Genomic DNA, 23,294 nt, shown 5'->3' on the forward strand with positions numbered 1-23,294 from the left:
TGTGAATGCTATAGGTTGATGCTGGGCTATTACATTGACCCATATCTGCTCTAAATAAGCGGGCTACCTCAATTAGCTCTTTAATCTCACTTTGTGCCTATTAAGTTCCTTTATACCTGACTGGAAGACCTGTCGTGATTGGAGCAGCTCAGCATTCTCCTCTCGAATAGCTCTGATTTCCTTGTGGAAACAGGGATCCAGGTACAGGCTCAGCTGGTATGAGGGTGCATGTTGAGGTAGGACGTTACTATCCAAATCTCTCCTCTGGATGCGGCCGGGAGCTAGCTGAGGGGTCTCATGGTGAGCAGCATCCCCCTGGGAGCTACCAGAGTGAGTTGGAGATGCCTGGGAGGGGGTCATCTGGACTGGCTCCTCCCATGGGCGGAACACCCTCCTCTCTGTGTTAGGAGATGGTACACCCCACTGTAACAGGTCTCGTGGTTGATATTCCACATAATCCACTTCAAAGTCCTGAAGTCTGGCAGGTTGACATGTTTGCCGCCTAGGCCTCACATCAGGGTACATCTCTTCAGTATTCCATCCTGAATACTGTTATCCGGCTCCAAGGACCAGTGTTTATGAGCTAATAAGGCTCATCTCAGTTGTGACAGTAAACAGGATGGTGTGTCGGTCAGGACACAGGAAATAAAGACAAGGAGATGTAATTTCTTCCTGATACTGTATTGTGTTCCAACACTATTGCCATCAGTCTGCGAATAAACAAACACCGCCATTAGGCGCTGGCATATTAACAGTAACAGGGCATAAACTACCGTAAAGTATGAATAAACAAATGTCCACATATGATACCTTGACCACATTACATAGAGAACAATGGCAACACCTTGTGGCTAAACGAAGGTACAACATAAAAGCATCCACACAGGGCGAGTATTCCTCCCTATATGGAGACGCGAATAACTGAACTCCTCACAGCGGTAACGGTCCCGCTTAAACTTATATATATATATAAAGGTTTGGGAATCTTCGCAATTGCTAACTCAATACTTCCTCTAGTCCATTACAACACAAGCTTCGTAATAATATCCACAATATCTCGTAGCACGCTGGATACATAGGAACGCATATCTAAGCTAATACGAGATGTAAACACAACACGAAGCGACAGGCACTTACTTGTCGTCATAAACTCAATACATGGAATCACAAACAGGATCACCCAGAAATTACATGGATTGCTAATCATTACAGGTAAGGAAACTAAACTATAGTGTAGTGCACATGGAACTTGAGCATTCATACTTTTACACAATGGCAAGAACAGCATGTACAGATGTCATCTCCTATATGTACGTCATCTCCTATACATAGGACCGGAGTATTAAGGTGATAGGCACCCGGAAATGCCAGAGCCTTTTATACACTGACATGTTCATCAGTGTCAGTGTTGTGTCACCCCAGCCCTTCTTATACGCAAACTGGTGTGGGTTAAAATATTCACTAAGTGATGTTGAAAGATGGTTAGCTATGACCCTCTCCATACATTTGCACAGGATACTGGTCAGCGCAACAGGTCTTAAGTCATTAAGCTCTGTAGCTCTTGGCTTCTTAGGGACAGGGATGATATTAGATATTTTCCATAGTCTTGGAACAACATGATTATTCACTAAGAGTTGAAGTTTTTTGTAAAAACTGCTGTTAGCTCAAATCTGCATGTCTTGATCACCCTGTCCCTGAGTCCGTCCGGACCAAAAAATTCAAAAAAATTCAAAATTGAATTCATCAATATCAGTGCATAAGGGATTATCAAATCTTTAATAAAATTGATTCAGGTCATTGACAAATGATACACCTTTGTTTTCTAAGAGCCCCTGTTTTTTCCCTCCCTGCCCATCATTACATTGAGTTCATTCCAGGCCTCTATGGCGCTCCCAGAGCAGAGCTGACTCTCCACCTTCTCTTTATATTTCAGCCTATTCTTCCTTAAGATTGACCTCAATTCCCTCCTCTTTGACTTCACATGGTCCTGATCCCCATTAATAAAAGCAGTTCTCATCTCCATATTATACTTTAACATTTCTGCTGAGGCCTCCAACTTGTTATTTGGAAAGACTCTAATGGATTTCCTGACGGTAACATTATCCTCACAGAATTTCATATATTTAGTTATAGTCTCTGTTAATTCATCAACATCACTACAGCAATCAAAAAACATTTGCCAGTCCGTGATTCCAAAACAGTCCTGTAGCATCTCCTGACTCCTTTCATCCCATACCTGAATCTCTTTCACCACAGGTTGCTCTTGTTTAACTTTGGCTCTATATTTCGGAAGCAGGTGGATAACATTGTCCGACTTCCCCAGTGGTGCACAACATAGCGCTCTATATGCATCTGGAATGTTACTGAAGCACTGATCAAGAATTCTAGTGCCTCTCGTCGCACAGTCAATATACTGATAGAGCGTGGGGAGATCATGGGCTAGATCACAGTTGTTAAAGTCCCCGAGGACAAACACTGGCTTTAGCTATGTCTCTGTTAGGCAGATGAGGTTGCATAGTTTAAAGTCTGTTTCAAGGCTCAGTCTCGCTGTTAACTCATCAACTTTGTTGATGAGAGATCGCACATTTGATAAGGTGATAGTGGGGAGAGGAAACCTGGAGCCGCGTCTCCTCAATCTCATGCGTACAACTCCTCTAGATCCCCTTTTCTTGATCTTTGTTTTCCTTCTGGATGCTTTCCACCGTCTGCTGTGTCTCAGGATCTCTGTACAGTCCATCGCAATGGGATATTTAAAATTGCCGGTGTGGACCTGGAGCATCAGCAGCTGATCTCTGCCATAGATGAGAAAGGCGTGAGCGTCGTGTCCACTGGTTGAGACACTATTCGCCGAAAACAGCAGCAGTGCGAACCCGCTATCCAAGCATTTAATAGTTTAATAGTTCCATATTTTTAAAAAGGTTAGTACATACGTTCTCGGCAAAGTTAAAACAAACAAACAAACAAACCAGTAGGTTGTATATAGCGAACAACAAAATCTACCTTCCTGTTATAATAAATGTATAATTAATAATAAATTATGTGTACCGGTAGCACCATTTGGATGGCTATGTGTGATTTTTTTATAGGCTACCCAAAAGAACAATAGCTATGTTCCCCCTCTCCTCCTCCGTGCCACATTATGTGCCCGTACCAGCGAAAGGTAAGATATTGAAAAGAAAACATTTCAACTCGCGAATGCTTTTCATGAACTCGTCAACACTTTTCACTCGTGAGAATGCAAGTGGCATCTAACTGGAAAATACCACAAGGAAATCTGAATGTTTCTAAACTCACAATGATTTCAAGTGATTTCAAGCAATGATTATGTAGTAACATGCTACAAATGCAATTATTAATGGTTGCATACTGAGTACTACACTGAAAAATAGCATGCAGTATACAGTATATACTTGTGTAGTATGCAGTACACAGTATGCAGTAGGCGGTTTCGAATACAGCCACTGCGATTTCTGTAGCATACTTTTTGCGTCATGTCCTGCCTCCTGCATGCTCTACCCAGGCACCACCCCTGACCTAAACCAAACCGGAGTATTTCCTGTAGGTGAGAACGCGTCTGTCACGGACAATCTCCTGTTCTGTCCTACATGTGTGAAAGGGCAATTCCAGCCGTGTTCATATGTGAAAACGGCTTTTGACAGTCACACAGAAACTCTGAAGCCAGACTAACCCAAGCCTCCAAAACCCTCATATGTGGCCAACGACTATTCTTCACACTACATGTCCCACAGTGCACCACTGTGGAGTGGAGGCCAGTTAAATGATAGGTGCCTGACAACTTGCAGGGTGCCTAACTGCGGGATAAGGAAGCCCTGGCTGACCTTCCCACCCATACCCCTGATGGAATGAGCAAATTTGTTATGCCTATGTGGATTCCCAGTCAGTTGCTCGCTCCTCACCTAAACCAAAGCGGAGTATTTCCTGTAGGTGAGAACGCGTCTGTCACGGACAATCTCCTGTTGTATGCTACATGTGTGAAAGGGCAATTCCGGCCAAGTTCCGGACCTGATTCAACAGACCTTGTCCGGTGTTCATATGTGAAAACGGCTTTACTACACTCATGCAACCATCATGTAACTCTCCCTCTTGAGTACTATCAAGAGTAATATTGCAGGTAGTACAATCATTAGGAAAACTGTACCACTGCAATCAGAGTAAAAAAAACCCATTAAATTCTGGAAAGTAGTGGGGGCTAAACTAGTCTCGCTATTTCATTATTTGTATGATATGTTCATTTCTCAAGAAATGATTCTTATTCATAATTATTTTGAATTGGCAAATAAGAACATCAGGTGTCAACAGAGTCAATAGCTGCAATATTGCCCATTTATTGAACATTTACACCTGAACACAAGTGAACTGCAACTATAATTCACTCTGTGTACAGTAAACCTCAACATCTTGCAAAACTGTAGGAAAATACCCCCGTTCAATCAGCTGAAAGGAACTGCATCCATTTTGCAGGGACTGTACAAGCGGCAACTGTTGACTCTAAAGTACTGGTGACTCAGAGGGATAATACATATCTAGCATGTGCTGACTAACTGCATTTAATTTTTTTCGATTTCCTGTGTTATTTTGTCAATGACAAACACAATGCAGCTGTCCTGTCCAAGGCGAGCAGAACGACTCGTCTGTTTGTTTCCCAAATAGTACTTGTGCACCTCTTTGAAACTTCTGGAGGAAAGGGGCTCTGCGTAAGACTGAACATTGATGTCAACTCCCCAGGGACAGCAGGTTTTACAACTTTTTACAACTTTTTTACGCCTATTTTCTTCAAACCTTCAGCAACATACGGGTACACTCCGGTACTTAGATAGCTGTAGGTAGGACAAGTTGAACCGTCAGCAGCAGGCTTCCCCCGAGCTGCCGGTCCATTCTCACGCAGCTCACAAAGTGACTAGAAATAACTGTCTCCCTCTGTTATATTTTCTTATAACTAAGGTGTGAATGATACCAAGACAGGTTCTCTTGAAGCCGTTAAATGGCAAGATTGGCTGTTACTGTGGTGATATCCCATCTGGGCAAATCTTGTGAAAATGTGACAAAACGGAGCTCAGGTGTGGCCTTACATATGCAATTACTGTAATAGTAAATTTGTAAGTATCGCTTTCACAAGCCTATGTGCCTCTGCCTATCATTGCAATCATATAAAATTCGTTTTAAAGGATCTTCATAGGAATGCAACAGAGTATAAATGCACCCATTTATATTACATTACGTCATTTAGCAGATGGTCTTACCCAGAGCAACTTCCAAATAAGTGCATCACTAAGCTAAGAGTAGTAATCAAGGAGTATTACAAGAGGTCAGTAAGATATTGAGTTAAGTGTTAAACTAGTTTAGAGTGTTTTTTATAGAAAATAGGGATAGATAGGATAGATAGAGATAGAGAGCAAGGTAGACTAGAGATACAGCCTGAAAAGATGAGTTTTCAGCTTTCTGTTGAAGGCACCCAGGGAGTCAGTTGTACAAATCCCAGCAGGAAGCTCATTCCACCAGTGTGGAGCCAGTACTGGGAAGAGGCTGCCCTTGTAATTCGGGACACAGAGGCAACCCAAGGTAGCAGAGCACAGCGCTCTTACTGGCTTGTAGGCCTTGATCATGTCTTGTATGTAATGGGTGGTTGATCCATTAAGTCCCTTACAGGTTAGTAAGAAGGTCTTGAACTTGATCCTTGCTGCAACCAGTAGCCAGTGGAGGGACTCAAAGAGAGGTGTCACATGGCTTGCTTGGGGAGGTTGAACGTCAATCAGACTGCTGTGTTCTGGATAAGCTGCAGCAGTCAGATGGCATATGGCACACAATAGTGTTGCAATATCAGTCTCTGACCTTCCATTAAAGTAGGTGGTAAACCAGTCCTTAATGAGAGGTGTTGTTATTATCACATTATGTGTATGACAGACAATGACCTGCCAGTGACCTGTTTATTCTCATTTTTGGGCAAATAAAATATGACATTATATACACGTGCAAAGCAGAGATAGTACATTGGGATCAAACAGAACATCAGAGGCATTATGAGTTTAGAGTTCTCTGCAATGCTGCAAGTGATAACACACTGTCCACTGGACCACCAGCTGTAAGTGAAAACCATTTGACCTGATTTTGAGTCCTGGAGGTTCTCCTACTCAAATGTGCTCTTTTCAATTGCGCCTACTGTCCTTGAGCAATTAGCCTGAAGATGTGATATTTAGATTGGTCATGTATTCTCAGGTCACTCATCCCATTTACCACCACAGTCATGTGTTGACTGGAGTCGGAGCCCATGCCAAGGTAAATGAATCTAATGTGAAGCTAGCAGATGCTCTCTCCATGAAACTGACTTTAGTGATAGCCAATTAGACCCATAAATATGACACTGGTGACAACCGCTTGTTTTGCATGAAGCTGAGATGAAATACTAGACAGAGACCCCCACACCACCAAGTTAGGGGGAGATCATCTGTCAGATAAAAAAAATCTATGAGCACGTTTTTTTTTTTTTTACAGTTCCGCATGTATATGGTGACAAACACAAACTGCAAGAAGCACAAGCAGTCTTTCAGTCATGAAATTTTAACAAAGAGGTTGTCCAAATTCTCAAAATGTAATGTTATACTAATTTCCTGTGTGAGGAGTTCTACTGAAAACAAATTTTGGCAAAAAAAATCCCAAAAAAACTATTATAAACACTTTGTGAAGGTTTTCTGAATGTGTGGTTTCAAGGCAATGGTTATCAGTTCTCTCTCCCACTTTTGAGAGATCTTAATGGTCCATTTTCATATTTCTGCATCATCCTGACACTGCTGTACCTGAAGAGATTTGAACTTTGAAGGGGGGTCTTTATGATCTGAAGGAGGTTCCCTTTCCCAGCTAGCATGTTCACCAGGGGTAACTGATGAGGCCGCACATATGGCCTCATATATCTTACATACTGCAAGTCCCAGAATGCACTGAAAGAAAGCAAACACAAAAGAGAGTATCGCAGCTATCCCTGAGGTTACCTGAGGAAGTCACAGACGGCTGGTGAGTCACAGGGTGCTGATAGTGGTACAAAGAGGGAATTCCCAGGCCACTGAAGCAAACTGTAAGAATACATTTTGTTTTGCCACTACAGACTCCCAGCCATTGTTCACTGACTGGCACAGCTGTAGGACTGAGCCTTCACTCAGAGTGAGTGCCCCCATCATTAAACCCTCTCTTTTCTGTCCTAAGAATTCATACACTTTGAGCTCTTAATAAGGTACTCTGAAGTGATAATTGAACTTCACCCAATGACTCTGACAGGACCGCTGCAAGTATGTGGGTAACGATGGCTTTTTAGCCACCTGCAGAGTTTATTTCTGAGCATCTGTACACAGCAGCTTTATTTGCAAGTGTTACACTTAAATCTGAAATCACAGAAGTGCAAAAGATGCAGAAAGGAAGTGAATGCCAAGACCACCCACAAGGTCTCAGTGTAGTGCTGCTAATAAGACCATTTGTATTGAACCATGAAGGAAGGCCAGCACTGGTAGTATAAACTGTATTGATGAGCAGATGCAAACTGTTTGGAAAGCACTTTTGATAAGGGACAGAGCAGATAAAACTGATAATCCACAGGGCTGCACGACAGAAATGGATGCCTACGACTCCATTTACTCCCAAACACCTACACTAAGCTGGTGCCAAATGCCTTTAGCAAGCCCAAGGGGGAAAAGTATTAGATATTATATAATATTGACTTTCCCTGTCATTTCCTGTCATAAAGGTAATATAGTGTGACACCGTCCTGTCATAATAGCACTTCTAATCTAGTTCTTTTTTTATAATTGTTTGACTTTGGAAGCCAGTTTTAATCTGTCTCTGTTTGATTAAGGGAGTTTTTATGAGTTCTTGTCTACACTGTGAATCAGCAGGCCCAGGTACTGTTTGGTTATGAATCATTACAGGATTGGGGGGATTCAATGCAGTTGCTGCAGTGATTGGACTTTGGAGGGGGGTCATTGATCTGCAGGAAGGACCGCTTCCTGGCTAGCATGGTTACTCGGGGTACCCCGATTAGGTGCACATGGTGGGACACCACTGGGGAACAGGCCACAGACCTCCAGTAAACCAAAGGCCCAGACATTACTAAGCAGCCCACACTTCCAGCTAGCAGAACAATGGTAAGTGCCTTTCTGACAATCTGAGTTGAGGCATGATGTAGTTAGAGATTTATACAATTACGCTGTTAATAAAGAAACACACTTAAAAGTGTATCTCAGTGTAACTGCTATGGGTGTTTTACAAGCACTAAGTTTCATGACTGAATAGATAAGATATCTCCATCACAAGACCATCATGTTTGAAGCCCAAACAGTAAGCAGGACCCTATCACCACCTTATTCATACATTTGCCACTAAAATAAGGCTGCAGTATCAGTTTACATGAGCCACAAATGATTTCCACAAATTGTTCTAGTGAAAGTGCAATTTATTTAATAGTGTTTGTGGGTGAGGATGTTGTTAATTGACTGTGAAAAATGCAAACATGCCCTTGCCTAAATTTGGGGGTGAGGGGAAATGAATATTTTCTACGTTATCTACATAATCTCTTGACCTTTTTGGAAGGACAAGAGATTATGAACCTGCAGAAGAGGCATAGAGCAGCTAATTGGACCTGGTGTCATTGAGGCTGTTCTAATCAAGCTTTGTGATGAGACACTTACTGGAATGTTGAGGACAAATGAGGGAGTGAGTCACAGGTCAGGAGGCATTGTAATTAATGACAGCTAATTGGGGGTGGGGGGCACCTGCTCTGAAATTGCAGATGAAGTTCTGTTTGACCAAGGAAATCATTGATACAGCATTACATTTACATTTACATTTACATTTACTCATTTAGCAGACGCTTTTATCCAAAGCGACTTACGAGGAATACATTCAAGCTACAGTACGAAAGGAGGCCTTGTAGTAGTAGGCGCGAAGTGCTAAGGGAGCTGTAAGGGATAAAGCAAGACAATGCAGACAGAAAGGTGAACCGATAAGTGCTATAAGATAAAGACATATAAGACATATAAGACATCATATCTGGTTTGGGAAATGGAGAAATATTTCAAGCGTACTTGCGAAGAACTGTTCTAATTAAATACGACACTAATTTACTGACAGAAATAAGCATAGGTTTAATGCCTTGTAAAAAGACATTAAAGCAGTGCAGTCTTAAAATAACATCTGTTGCTGTGCTCAGGGTTTTTAATCAGTCAGATAGCCCTTTGGTTCGTTTTGGGCACTGGAATCATGGCAGCTACACTGATGTTGACAAATGTGCTGACAGCAGTAGATTGTCTTGAAACTAGAGACAATTCCCTCATGATTCTTAATTATTGATCTAGATATACACAGGTCCCTCTAGCATTTCATACACAAAAAGGGCTCTTGTGTGGTGGAACTGAATGAGGAAGTTCATCTGAGCTGTAAGCACAGAGAAGACCAGCTTAGTGCTGTGGCCCATCTCTCCCTCTGTTGATCTATCCCAAACCAACAGGCACTGAGCAAAGACCTTATGGAATGAACACATCAGCATCAAGCAACACAGATACCATTTAAAGTTTGTTGACTATTAAGGCATTCAAGTCGAATGACTTCAAAAAACACTGTGATCTCAAAAATTACATTTCCCTATTTTATGTATCTAAGCATCAGTAAAACATTTAATCTGCATGTGTAATTATAAGGCAATCTTCCAAACAGAAATGCAATCTGGATAATTTGAGTGCTGAGTGCAGGGCGGCTTCAGTCCTGTTTGAATGACTAATTCTTCTGACATGCAAATGGAACACACACAAATCACTTACACCAATCATCTCAAACTTTTACACCTGGGACTGGTGCTATGGCATTCTGGGAAACACAGCACAACACAAACACTGATGAAACAAAGCCTAGAAGAGCTTCTCGTCTCATTCAGGTGAGGATGATCTGACAAAGCTGGACCATGCCCTTGAAATGATAATTCAAGGGCAATTCCCATAAAGAATTGCTATATGTAAAATGCTTTGTGAAAATCTTGATTGTAAAAATGTGCTACAACAAATCAAATTTGATTGATTGATTGATTGCATTGCATTGCTTTTTTATAGCACAGTCATCAATAAGCCCACAGCTATTGCTTACAAAATTCAAATGATAAAAATATTTTTTGGAAGAATGGAGCACAACAAACTTCCGATAAACTGAAATCATGTAATTGGATTAATGACATGATTAATTAATATGAAAGCTGCAGAATCTGTTGACCCTGCTGGAACCACAAGACAGCCAAGACTCATCCTTACTCTGGACTCCGCAGATGCAAGCCAACTGACATGTCAGATGGGGGAAACAGCCGTAGCAGCCGGAGTGCAAGGCTTCCCAAGACCCGTGATGGGCGGGGCTACTATGTACGCTGTCAGTCCCCAGAATGAAACGATCAAAAGTGTTTTTGCTTTGCTATACACAGCAAAACACTATGATTGGTCCTGCTCAACCATTTGTTAACAGTGTATAACATGAAACCTCTCTCCAATCATTACTGAGAAGTGCTGCCTGATAAAGGCAGATCTGGGGGGTTTCCACTGAGGAAAGTGAAGGAAAATGTGCTAGATCATATTTGGTGAAACACATGAGCTACCACATAGTGGCTAGAGGACAGGCATATGTGTTCTGCCTTGCTGTTTTGTATTTACATGTAGAAATTTGGCTGACTCTCTCACCCAGAGTGGCATAAATTCTCTCATATGAATCTTTGCTCCACATCCATTTAGCACCGATTTCACCAGCTTTCATGTCCGTAATTTGTTCGGCTATTTGCTGTGATCCTGTTGCTGTTGGTTTCATCATCCTAATTAGGCCAATGGCCCGCGCCGCACTCAGCGAATGGCAGCAATTAGCCGGCAAGGGACCGTAAGAAGCGATTTACGTTTGAGCAAAGAGGCGTCCACCCCACAGGGAACGCGTCTCATGTAGCCTGGGATTCCTGAGTGACAGCAGTAGGACCTCTCACAGCCTGAGCACACCCAACTAATGTGAACACTGATGGAAAAAAACACCAAGTGATTGAGTTTACTAGCACGTCACAAATGGAAAACCACAACACGAAGGTGTGACAAGCCAGAAAGATGCAACCATGGTAATGGGAAAGATTTGTATGATTTATATCATTCTGCGCGCATTAAAAACGCTGAACCAAGCATGCTGCTGTGACTCCCACAATCTGAAAGATTGTCGAGCAAGTACATTTTTAGCTGCCATGCTTCAGCATTAGGTGATGAACCCAGCCCTGAACAGGCACATATTTCACTGTAAAACATTAGGTTAACGCAAACTGTATGGTCCAGTTTAGCATGCCAAATTCTGACATTGTATTCTCTTTATATAAGTCCAAACCAGTAGTTCTCTCTGTAGGCAAAGATACAGTATGTCTGATCCCCCTCTTCAGGTCTTAACCAATTCATTGTATGTTTGGGGTTCCATACAGTTAAATGAAATGTCTGATCTACCACTTGTGAGGTAGCACAGAAAGAGTCCATGAGATCTGCACTCCAAAGACCATCCTTCTTATGGAGGGTTTAAAGTCATGTGATCCCTGCAGTCTTGTGGGAATAGCCTGCCAGTTCACATGCCCTGCAGTCACACGTTTTCATCCATGTGCTGCACGCCCATGAGTGACATGCATGACAGACCCTGCATGGACACATCCAGCAAGTGTAAATGCAGCTGGGAGCACAAACCCATGATGCAGGCGGTGTTTCCCTGTGGCATGCCACAGTCCTTCAGCTGAGTCATTAAAACTCAGGCGGAGGGCCCAAAGGTCACAGTACATGGTAACAGTCTCCCTTTTATTTTGTCCAGTCTCTGCAAGAGCTGGAATAAACATTGCTGTACATTTGTTTATGGAGTGATGCAAGACTGCATAGAATGCTGGGAAATGATGCATTGTTTTTGAGATGTTTTGATGTTTTCTCCCTGGATGTACAAAATCATGACAGATCCACAAAGATGGCCATTCTCTACAGTTACAACGATTTCTTCATGACATACTGAGGTGCAGTATCACCCTGTTTCACTGTGTTTTTTTTATGTCTTCACGCTCACTTAAGTAGGCTAATGCAGTTAGCATGTTTTTTACTTTCCCCACCTTTCTGCTGTAGCAAGGGCTGCCTAGTCAAAAAAGACTGTCACAAATTTCATCCTCCATACAATTCAGCAGCAAGAACCCAACCCACAGAGCTATTAAACACACAGAACCAACATGCATTACTGTTAATCCACTCAATATGACCATGTGCTACATGTTAAGTTTTCAGGGATACACAAATCCCAATGCACCCTACCCTTACTCTCCCAGGCCCACAGCAATCTGATGCATTGCCTGCCTAAGACCAGCTTTGTGCTAAATGCTGTTGCTTTCCCCTCTAAAACACACAGTATTGCTCTTACGCTTGTCACTCATTCTAAAGACAGCCTTCTCTTGCTGAGCTGCGGCCCCTGCTTGCTCAAGATCCCCAGGCACCAGCGTGAACCCTGCAATTAGGAAACCTACCCTACAACCACAAGGGGTTTGAATCCCCGGACACCGAGAGGTCACAGGGTTGATTCCCGAAGTGGTCACTTCTGTCACACCATTGAGGGTAGCCCTTAGCCTGACCTGCTGCAGTAAATGTATAGTCCCATAAAAGGACAAGGTGTAAGCCATGCACATTTAAGTCCCCTTGCGTCAGAGCAGCTGCTATGTAAATAAATAATGTAAGGTGCTGTGAGAAGCGGCTTCCTCCTGGCAGCAGCTACCCTCACATTGGTCCCAGCAGGGCCAGCCCAAGCCTTTATGGGGCCCTAAGCAGAATTTGATTTGGGGGCCCCCCACCGCCTCGGCGCCGCCAATACTATTGATTGTTGTTAATATAATATTGTGTTTTTGTATGATTACCATTGACATAATTATGGCTGTCAAGCAATTAAAAAAATTAATCTAATTCATTTAGATTAATTAATCACAAAGCATGTAATTAATCGCATATATCAATATTTGCCATTAGAAGCATTTAAAAAATATTTCAGTTCAAATGGATTTTGGTAGATGACTGCATCAATGATAACAGACAGTATAAACTTTAAAGGTCAACATCTCTTTTATTTCCCATACATTCAGAACATTTTTTCACTGTTGACATGCAATAATAAATATTTCAGCAAGAACAATGATGGAAATAAGTCCATAAGTTTCTCATTTTATCCTTGACATTGTAATGGTTGTCAATGTGTCATATTTTAGATGCCAAAAAACTAAACTAAAATTAGTTAGGCAACATATACCAACAGTAATATATGGTGGATATATATAGTATATAATAGGGATGGTAAGATTCACCGATTCGCATCGGTGCACCAGCATAAAAATTCACGATGCAATTGCCCCGATTAAAAAAGTGTGCACCGGACACAATTTGGGATGAACTCGGGATGCATCGTTTCTAACATCTTGGCATCGGTAAAATCCGATTTATTAATATACAATTATTAGTAAAGGTCCTGTGCCTTTATTATATAGAAATGTGACCAATAATATTCAGATTGATTCCTCCTCTCTAAACTGTTTCTCAACTGTGCTCTCTCATCTCCACTGTTATCAGTGTCCAATTTTCGTCAAGTCTGGCGCTAGTTGGAAGTGTGGCCGGGCTAGTCGCATATTATCATGGAGGAGGAAGAGCTGCACGCTCCACCGAAGTGCTTGTACAAATCAAATGTTTGGCGAGACGGACAATTTGACAAGACACATGCAATTTGCAAATTATGCCGTGCCGCTATAAAGTACACAGGCAGCACGAAACAAATATGTGAAATAAAAATGGCACTTTTTAGTTAATTTATGATGAGGTTAAGAAGAACCAAAGAAATAAAATCAAACTGTCTGTACCACATTGAATTGCATAGCATCATATTCTTTTGCATCGCATTGTATCGCGTTTAATTGCATTGTGTTGAATCAAATCGTGATTGCAATAGGGGCGATCATATCGCATTAGTAGTTGCTTCATATGTACTAGTGGTGTTCAAAACGATTCTTTTTAGTGATTCGGTTCCTTTAGTTCAGTTCAATAAAATGATTCGAATCTTTGACTCACTGATTCGTTCATTTCCATATCCGATCGGGCGACATGCACGAAACTGTAAATAGTTTATTGCATTTTAAAAGTTACTCTACATTGTTCCAAACATCATGTCCATTATTAGCCTGCTCTGCGGCAAAACAGCACGTGTGAAACCAAGTGTCAATGAAATTCATAATAATTAAATCGTAATAGAACCCCACATTTTAACGCATATAATAGCCTAAGTACATGTCATTTGCTAAAACTCAAAAAATCATTGACTAAAAAAGAGCCACGCTTATCATATCCGAAGCGAAAAACTTCGTTTTACAAGTACTGAACTAACGAGCCCAGACATTTTAATATACTTGTAGGCCTAGTCAGCGATGTTGTATTTTTATTTGTTGTTAATGTAGACATAGTACGCTACAAATGTCATGCGTAAGCTTATGCATCACATTTCTGTTTTGTTTTGTAGCCTACTATGTTGATTTGTCAGTATTTATTAATAAGGACTTTATTCACGTTAAAAGGAAATGTGATGTCAACATTAAATAACTCGTAGCCTACGTAAAATTGCAGTTGTGATAAACAAGAACTGCGTTACATTGTGCACACCTAAAATATGATACTGCTAAAAATATAAATATAAAATAATATTGCAGGTAGATGAGCAAAATAATATTTAATAATATTTTTAATTCCTATAATAATGCCACGGAAGCGCTCTGATTCCTTTTGCATCATCACAGCCAATGGCAGATTTAGCCCAAGCCTGCTATACTGAGAACTAGCAATTCTGGCAACCAGGTCTTTACAGTCAGTGAATCTTTGGAGTCCGAGGGAACTGGTGAACTGAGGAACTTGTCAGCATCGTTCCAAATCGTCAGCTGTGCCGAGATGGCCAGTGGGAGGTGCTTCGAGAGTTTTAGCATTTCAGCCATTGGCTAGTTGTTGTCATGCGCATGCTGCTGATACAGTTTTGTGATAGGCTGCTTCGTGGACAGACCGCATATCTAATATCCACTGGAGAGAGTAATAGCTGCTATGCCAGCTAATCAGCCCACATGTTTACAAAGAGGAAGGAACAAATCTTTTAGACTAGGGATTCAGTACACTCAGTACACTCAGATTCGTTCGTGCATGAACTGCACATCACTAATATGTATCTTTAATGTATCGGATCGTTGGCAATGCATCGAGATGTGTATCGCATCTGCCTCAGTGATGGAGATGCACATCCCTAGTATATAATGTGGATATGTTTCCATGTATGATATAAAAGAACCTAGCTAGCCTGCAGCTGGGTATGATAACAATAGCTAGCTAGTAAGCCTATTGTATATCTAGCCCGTCCGTGTATGCTTAAAAAGTAGCTCGATAGCCTGTGGTGGGCTATGATTAAAAGTGACTTGCTTGTGTAACGGGTGGGCTCTACACTGTGTTGTGTATTGATGTTAAAGGAGTCAGCGAGCGAGCGAGTTTCGAACCGAGGTTCTTACTGCTCGCTGCCAACCTCCTAAGACCAGCGTCGCTACCAGTTGAGCTAAAGGCAAATTGCCCTTAATCTGTGAGCAACAACACTACTTAACCAGGTCTCGGGGAGTAACGTAGCCGCTGAAACCGCTCGGCTACCTGCTACCCGACAGGCTTTACGCAGGACTCACACAAGCTATTCATTTCAGTTGTGCTACACTTTCCTACCGTATAGCTAGCCATTTCGTGTGTGATAAGTTAGCTAGCTAACTAACCCTCAGTCAAGAAACTTTATGTGTTGCTTGACAACACGTGTAAATGTATTACTGAAGGAATTATTTTGTCGGCGGAGCTGAATAAACAACAAAATACATTATTTGTTGTCTCAAATTATCGTTACTTGATAAACAGCCTTGTTTGTAGAACTGTTGCATAAAAGCAACATCACACCTGAGGTTGTGCTGTTATACTTAATATCAGCATGGCTGTGATTATCTTCGGTACTCGGCTTGCAGCTGATATTCAATATAACACCACTCCCTCTCATGTGATATTGCTTAAATGCACCGAGACATATAGGGTCAAGGGGCATCACACAGTGCAATTAATCTGTGTTAGTTTTTTTGATGTGTTATTTTTTCTATAATTAATGGAAATTAACACCTTATTTTGACAACCCTACATATATCACAAAAAACCATTTCAAGCTCTCTTGTGGGACATTTCAAGCACTCTTGGGGGCTCCTGGTGGCCACGGGGGCCCTAAGCAGCCACTTAGTTCGCTTATGCGACGGGCGGCCCTGGGCCCCAGCCCTGCCAAGTGTGGGCCCAGCTTTTTACCCATGTTCTCTCGGTGAAACTCACAGAAAGTCAAAGACAGTGGCTCCTCTTCTCTGTGCTTGATTTAATCTCCAAGCAGAGCAATTAATATTTCATTTTCCAATACAACTCCTCTGCCACGACACAACGCAAGGGCTTATGGTGTGGAAATGCTACACAATGTTTATATTCCTATTATTTCCCCAAGCCCTACTAGTATTGTCTTCCCCAAAACCCCCGCAATAACACGTTTTACACACACACACACACACACACACAGAGCTAAATCTCCATAGCGGCTTGCCATACCATAATCCTAAACCCGCTGCAATCACTGTGCATGTTTATCTGTGCAGCCTGTATTAGTCCACATAGAGTGAGGAATATGACACATCGTGGCACCCTTTCAGGGCTTTCACATCAACCACAACCACACCCACACCATTTACTTAAACAAAGGGCAAGCAGTAGCAGCCTAATCCCAGAGGGTATTCCCCTGTCTGATCCTGATTGGAGGCTTCTGATTATGATGTACAACGTGTAATATCTTCTGTGGCTAGTATATTAGCATTAGCAAATAACATCAACATATTAGCGTTGTGGCCAGGAATCTATACTTTAACATTCATTATGTTTTCGTTATGATGGGGATTACTCTGTTAGAGGAATGATATTGTGAGAAAGACTATAAGTCTGGTTTCATTTTCCTGCCTAGCTGTTCCTGCATCTATCTGCTACCAAGCAAATGATGGTGCTATAGATGGAAAAAACACAGTGTATTACACGACTACAACCAGGCCTTTATGGGTGCGCTTCATCAAGCCCTCATGGCATCTTGAAGAGCCAAAATAAATATGGTCATCGCCGTTGTTTCTCAATGTTGGCACATTGAGGGGGGAAACACATCCGTATCACCAAATAACAGGGCAGCATTAAGTGGTGATCAGATGGACTGAGAAGCTAATAGCCTCCAGGAAGCATTTGATCTCTTCCAACCTGCAAAATTAATCACACTGCACAAACTAACAAAGAGTCCATAAGGCACCCTTTTTCGACATGCATCTCTCTGGACACAGTACTGACATCCTCCTGGGGGTGCAAACGGTGCTCATTCATTCCCCCATTATTACTGCTTTTAATTCGTCCTGCAGATCTAAGCAGGGCAGGTCGAGCACGCCCATCTAATTTTCTTAGATGATCCACCGTTGCCAGGGTAACCAGCCTGGGCTGAGTCCAGAGTGATGCATGCTGCCATTTTAAGCAGCAGAAGAGCCCTAATCGAGGGCACAAGTCCCACCGCCCACACACACACACACACACACAGACACGTGTGTGTCTGTGTCCGTTCACCCACACACACACTCACATACACGTGTACACATGCATACACAAACACACACACACACACATACACACACACACACACAAACTAAAGTTTTTTTATAAAGCAGTGTAGATCACAGCAAGAGCATCCACCACTGAGTAACACCCTGGCTAGTATTTTTATTTTATTGTTTTTATCCATGTGTTCTTAGACAGCAAGACAAAAGGAATAGCTTGGACTCAATTCAAGTTGTGTGCACCATGAATAGAACAAGAGGAAATCACATCTCTGTGGAAGCTGATGAAGAAAGAAACACCCACTGAACATTAACACAACATCACACAACACAACAGCAACATGATGGGGAAATCTACAAAGCACAGACAGGCTCTGCTGTACGGGGGCTGAATACTTTAAGCAAGTGTCTGAGTTATCACTTTTCAGTCCAGTGTGATATGGCACTGGCAGTTTCATGAGCTGGTACTGGTGGTTTGCAATTTATTTACCGAAGAACCTAATGGCAACCACAATGCTATTGAGCATTCACGGAACCTCTCCACCTCACTACAAGTCATTCCAAAAATACACTTTCGTTTTGGAGCAGAACAGGCACCCTGGTTCCAAATGGAATCCTTTCTTTTTATATCTGTGTGGGACACTGTGGGCAGTGACGTGGCACTGCAGCAACACACAGACATGGTTACGGTTACAGCAGTGGTGATTTATGATTGCGGTAGAGTACTCCAGCTGGAGATTAGGGGGGGGGAGGGTAATACTCTGGGCCCAGTGATAGCCCTGGCACAGGTAGACCTACTCACACAACTACTCTGTGCTCTCCAACCAGCACACCACAGAGCCCTTCAGCAAGCACAGCCTCTTAAAGGAAAACAGTGCCCCAATGTTCAAAATTGGGGTGCTTTGTAGTGCACTCACACAGAAGAGTGGACATGCAGAACTGTAAGTCTGATACACGCATGCACACATGCACACACACAAACACACACACACACAAACACACACACACACAGTCCATGATGCAATAAATTTTTGTTTTAATTTTTTCAGCTTTGTGCAAAAATTGGGTGTGAAGCAAAATATGGAACAAGTCCTTTCAACAAGGGCTCATGGGGGCTATGCAAATGAATAAGCTCATGTCACAATGGAATCCAGCAATACAACATTACATACATTATTACATAATTGTACCCATTATGACATCAGCATCATAACTTGCATGCTGGGGAGAAAAAACAGAATATGTTCTCAGTGAACCCACCACATTTAGGACAAGCCAGCGTGGTATTCAGTATGTCAGTCCCCATGGTCTTGGTGCTGATCGTGACCTTTACGCCACCCACGGATGGCTCCAGTGCTATCAGGTTCAGCCTTTCCTCACAGGGCCACCCGATATGCTGGCGCCCCCATGCCCATCAACTTGTTTTGACAGCACTCAATAGTCCACAATATCCGAGGAGAAGGAGCCACGTTCAAGTCACGTTCTGCAACTGCATGAGGAGGAATATCAGCCATCGTCCTCCTTCACATGGCCACTCTTGTTACAGACAGCTACATTCAACGCGGTGTCTTGACCACAAGTCCAAACACTGAAGTATCTTTCACATTTGCCCAAAGCAAAAGTGTACCATAGTGACAACAATGGCAGTGACAACAATGGCATTGACTCAGGAGATTGGAGACAGCTCATTGAGTATGCATCACATCACCACATTACAGCTTTCATGACTGACTGTATTTTAGTACACTCTTAAATAATCTCTTTTGTTATTTTTTACTTCCTATTCTGAAAAAAAGAAAGAAAACTACCAAACAACCTAGCTAAAGGCATAAAGGAGGCCTAATGATTATTGCAAACTCATTAGCAGTTAGCAACCTGCTGGATAAGCATCTGACGTCATAAATGTTATAAATGGGGCCCGCCATACTTTGACTGACAGGTCATCTCATCTGTATATAATCATTTAAAATTATATTTAATACAATAATATAATTTTCATAATTTACATAATAATACATAATATAGATAATGAGATGTGACTCATTGGGTATAGTTATATAGTACTAAATATAGTTACTATAGTATATACTAATATAGTTATATAGTACTCTTTAAAGACAGTGTGGCTCTTGCCTTCTGATGTGCTGCTGGCCATAGATGTGGCTTAGCCTTTCTGAAACAGCAGCAAACATTAATTATATTTAGTAGGGTTGTCCTGAATACCATTTTTGGGCTCCGGAGCTTCGGTAGTAATCAACAGCGAATATTCGAAGCTTCGGCCAGGGGGCTGAGCATGACTCGGGACTAAGCCAGACATTTCTCCGTTCTTGGCTGAGATGGATGGCATAGCGCTGCAATGGCTTAGGTTTAATTAAACCCATTCATTTTTAAGGATTCTGTCATTCTACAGTATTGTTGTTTGTATTGTTATATGTTAATAAAAACATTTTCCAAAAGGTTTGCTGCGTTTTCTGCATGTTTGTAATCCCGAGGGGTTTGATTGAATGAGGTCCTATCTGTGCACTTTTTGTGACATAATAACAGCTTGTGACAATTTTTCTTATCATGAATAAATTACAGACATGCATAAATGTTCATAATAATAGGCTCAGAATCTGAGACAACGCCTGACAAAGCGCTGTGAAACAAACGCAGAAACCGCAAACTAGCTCCAACAATTCTAAGATTTGAGATTTATAAGATTTATATTTATTTATAATTTATTTATTGTCATTTCTCAGTACTGGCATACATTTAAACAAAATTTGTCCTCTGCATTTAACCAATTCTATACAGTCACCGCCGTCACTGCTTACGGAGCCGCAGTATTGGCCTCACGCCTTCCGGAAGCAGCATGGCATCGCTGCAGCTAGCATCCTTCAATGAACAATAACGTTTAGAACACAGACCTCACAAAAGTTGTGATGTGTCATGAGCATTTAACGTAATTTAAATCGATAAATGCCATCCTTGCTAATTAAACTATCTCACGTTGTGGCTTTCGCAAGCAAACAAACTACAGACAATCTGCGCTGTTTCGCAAGCATAATCATTTACTCTATTCACGCGATTGGTGTCAATTATTCTGTGAATTATTTGTTTTATTGTTAATCAAGGAGGATAAAGGGGGCCAGGTTGAAAGCAATGATAGATTTAAAGGTAATGTTCGGGCTTCCCCTGTTTCCAGCTCACCCGCCGCCACTGCAAACAGCTAGGGGTTAGTCGAAACCATTACACTCTCCGTTCGAGTCCCAAAGTAGGAACTAGGCGATCGCTGGCTACTTTTTATTTCCCATCGCCGTCTCTGCTGACGGAGCCGTGATATTTAAAAATGGCCTCACGCCTTACGGAAGCAGAGAGAAGCATGACATAGCTACAGCTAGCATCCTTCCAGCGTGACAATCTTAGCTAGGGTCGGTCGAAACAATTAGACCCTCCCTTCGAGTCTCAAAGCACGAGCTTAGTGATCGCTAGTGGTGTAACGGATAGTAGTTGATCCGTGATCCGTACGGATCCCCCCCCCACGGTTTGGCACTTATGTGAACCGCGGATTAATTGCAAAGCTTAACCATAAAACTGCGTTTTAATCGAACGTGAAAGCGACATTTACGAGCAACGCGAATGCATGAAAAGTCAATGGCAAGAGGCGAATGAGCAGAGAGCTGACCGCTGGCAAACTGAAAGCGACGCGAAATGAGCATTAGCAACGGTTTGCTTGAGTTAAAAAAATGTTCAACTCGAGCAAAAATTTCGGCTGGCGAAAGCCAATCACCTTCAAGTAGGGCTACACGCCACGCCCCCTCTTCAGCAACTTGCTAGCAGCGTTGGCAATCAAAAATGCTTGCTGTGACGTGGTGCGAAATTCGCTTGTTCATGTTTCAGGCAAGTGATCCAACCCGCGCGCGAAAAGCGATTCGCATTCGGTTAAAACGCAGCTTATAAATAGTGTGAAATACAGTCTTACTGCCGCTGTTACGTTTTAAAGTAATAATTCCCTAAATCTCGATGCAGAGAAGGCTGCGTCCGAAATCGCTTACTCAGTCACTCACTCACTATTCAGTCATACAATAAATTAATAATTTCTGAATATACTTTTTTTGTTTGCAAGTTTAATCGAACATTTGTATGAACATCTTTGTGTCTATCTAACTGTGCCAGCTAGCTAGCTAGCTAAGTGACTAGATAGTTGCAACTGACATAAACCTGCCAGCTACGTAATACCGCTACCTATCTCGCTATCACCAGCCAACTTAATGAAAGAACTAGCATCCAGGTTCATCTGTTCAAATCAGTTGAAACCAACGTTAGCTAGCTAGCTGGCAGGTAAGTCCAACGTTCAAGTGTAAAATGTATATATATCTGCACTATATGGTGAATAGGGAGCGATTTCGGACACAGCCGAAGAACAGCAGAACAATCGCTCATATTGCACTTTAATAATTCAGTATTGAATATTTTATTTTAAGATTTTATTTAAACATTGGACACCTTGAATGTAGTTTTCATTTAAGACCATGGGCAAAAGTTTCTTATTTAAAGAACCTTAAGAACCCTTAGCAATAAATGGAAAACAAAGTTATATTGATCCGATCCGAACCGTGAATTTTGTGATCCGTTGCACCCCTAGCGATCGCCGGTTACTTTTTATTTCCCATCACCGTGGCGTTCACTCTTGTGAGTGAGAGGGATGTCAGGCGCCCAGGCTGAGATGGTATATATTTCCACATTTTAACAGTTCAATTAAAAAGTATAAGTATAGTACAAGAATGTGCTGACAAAATGTGTTTTGCATTTCGCCTTTATTGATAGCCTACATTTAGCAAAAAAACAAAAACGAATATCCGAATCCCAAAATTGAAAACCAAATACCTACCCATGAAACGAATATCCGAATAGTCGAATATTTGGGTCAATCCCTAATATTTAGAAACTCACTTTTTGTTGACAAATGATGCCACTGGCCTGTCCAGGGCAAAGAGCTCACATAAGCTACAGTGAGCTATGTAACATGAAGGCACTCAGTGTTCAGCAAAGCCATTTTGCCTGAGTGGTGATGCTGACAGTTTTTCTGTATGTGTTGATCTTAGCCAGTTTTGCTTTTTGGCTAATAATGGTTAAAGTTTGAATTGTGGTTGGGCAGTCTGGTTCCAGATCAGTAACTTGTGATCAGGTTATGCCTGAAGCCCGGTCTGTAGAGGTTGGGCATAAAAAGCATGCTGGCATGTGTTAAGCCTTTCTGTATTCTACAGGTGCTTTTAAAACTCAACATTTCACCAGCCAGATCTGCATAATCACCTGAGAGTGACCCACAAGCAGCCCTTGATCCATGTGCACTCATTTAAATATATTTCAAATATTGGTTTAGTTTGTGGTAGAACAGTTGTGATTCACAGAAATAAATCTCCAGACAGATAAATATCTTGTTTTGATTCTTTTAGGAGAAATCCTGCAGGCATCCTTCAACGCATGCCTATGACGATGTAGAATCTATAACTGGTGCCAACAGGCAGGGAGCTCCGTCCACAGTGATATGGGGCTAATGGAATAGCATAACGTCAGCGATAAAGTG

General features: G+C 41.9%; 1 protein-coding gene across 7 annotated transcripts in view; it reads right to left on the reverse strand.

Annotated features, from left to right (window-relative positions):
* kcnma1a (potassium large conductance calcium-activated channel, subfamily M, alpha member 1a) overlaps positions 1–23,294 on the reverse strand; it is a 244,435-nt gene that overhangs the window by 167,945 nt on the left and 53,196 nt on the right. The gene's annotated exons all lie outside the window — the stretch shown is intronic.

This window comes from Megalops cyprinoides, chromosome 15 (assembly GCF_013368585.1).
Source record: "Megalops cyprinoides isolate fMegCyp1 chromosome 15, fMegCyp1.pri, whole genome shotgun sequence".
Lineage (NCBI taxonomy): Eukaryota > Metazoa > Chordata > Actinopteri > Elopiformes > Megalopidae > Megalops > Megalops cyprinoides.